Raw genomic sequence first — 1,864 nt, 5'->3', positions numbered from 1 at the left:
GTGAGAGACATGAGGTAGAGAGAGAACGAGAAGGAGAAGAGGGTGAGAGACTCAGCAGAGAGAAAAGTGTGAGGGGGAGAGAGATGAGATAGAACTCAAGGAGGATAATTAGGGCTCAAAATAGATAGAGACGATGATGGGGGAAGGAAGATGAGAGAGAGAGGAAAATAAGAGAGACATGCATGTATACAAACATATATACATGTATCTATATAAATATATGTATATATAACTATAGATATACATATATACATACATAAACATATATTATATATGTATGTCTATACATATGTGTAGTAAATGCTAAGTTTACAAGCATACATTTTGATGTCTTCATAACACGTACAAGTTTTGTGAAACTCAAAATGATGGTTTTAGTTCTACATAACCCGTACAGGTTATGTAGAACTATAAATGGTACTTTTTGTTTTTCAAAACCCGAGCGGGTTATCTTGCACATCAGAACCCGTGCGGATTTTTGGCTTGGTAAGAGGGTTGGAAAACGACCCTAAGGCTTGCAAGCCCATTTTCACTCAATTTTTGTCCCTTTACACATTTTTTCATCTTCCAACATAATTTCTTGACTTCATTGTCATCGGGTTTACAAATGATCAAGTGGGTATCTCTAAAATTACCACCATAATCTCACACGTCTTCTCAACTTTTTCACCATATATTTTTTTCTACTTTTGGACAACATTAGCATAGTAAACTTTAATTTTCTTTACCAGAGCCTTGACAGTCCTCACAGACATATGTCTACCATTTAATTAATAACTTTTGATATACTTGACCAAATTCAAAATAAATTACATATTATTGTTCTGCACTAGATTCTATACACTTTTAGAAAAAAGAAGTTTGCATTTTTTATTATTTTGATGCAAGTTATGCCCAACGCACGAACGGGTACCAAATTTTCAGGATGTGATCACTTCAAAAAATCATTAAAAAAAAAAACTCAACGAAAAATTACAAAAAAATACACAACTTCTAGATCCCACTCTTACCTATCATCCTACCAAAGGGTTTTGCAAAATACTAAATCTAACTATATATATTTTGTGCAGCGCACGAAAACAACTATGTTATGTTTTTCAGAAAAAAAAAATCAGGAACAGTTTTTCGTACGCAAGAGGTATGACCCTGTTAATCTTATCCAATTTTTAAAAACTTGAGTAGTTTAGAAACTAGATTCAAAGTACTACAATTTTTATTCTTTCTCAACTCCTAGTCTAGTTTTGAGTGCATGACCTTCAAATATCTCTTTGAAGTTCAGGTTTACCTGTTTTCAGAAGAAGAAGAAAAAAAGTGGTCACTTATACCCCCTTTTTGTTCACCATCTGGGTGCACTTACCCCACCACAGGTACGAAAAATGACATTACTGTGATGATGGGACTGTAATCCCAAACTTCTCTAATTCCAAAGCATGGACCCAAGTAGCCTCATCAGGTGCACGGTTCTTCCAACGAACCAGATACTCCCAATATTCCTTTCTCCTTGTCTTCTTTGCAATGTGTGAATCAATAATCTACTCAATGCCTTCAAAATTCTTTTTCGGCAATTGATGTGCCCATTTCAATGCATCCAGTAAATCTAGAAGTAAATATTGTTGTCCACTCGACTCACCTCCATGGTACTTATACAAATCTGCCACATTGAATATTGGTGAAATATCTACTCCAACTAGAAGTTCAATCTCATAAGCATTTGATGAAAACTTCCTACAACCTTGCACGGGCCAATCTTCTTTCTTTTCATCTTTTTCTAGATCCCTTGTGGGAACCTTTCTTTCTGCAAATGTGCCATTACTAGCTCTCCAACTTCAAATTCCTGCACTCTTCTGTGTTTATCAGCATTCTC

The sequence above is a fragment of the Cryptomeria japonica genome, chromosome 3 (assembly GCF_030272615.1).
Source record: "Cryptomeria japonica chromosome 3, Sugi_1.0, whole genome shotgun sequence".
In the NCBI taxonomy this organism is placed as follows: Eukaryota; Viridiplantae; Streptophyta; class Pinopsida; order Cupressales; family Cupressaceae; genus Cryptomeria; species Cryptomeria japonica.
The sequence above is the reverse complement of the archived record's forward strand: the minus strand, read 5'-3'. Positions refer to the sequence as shown.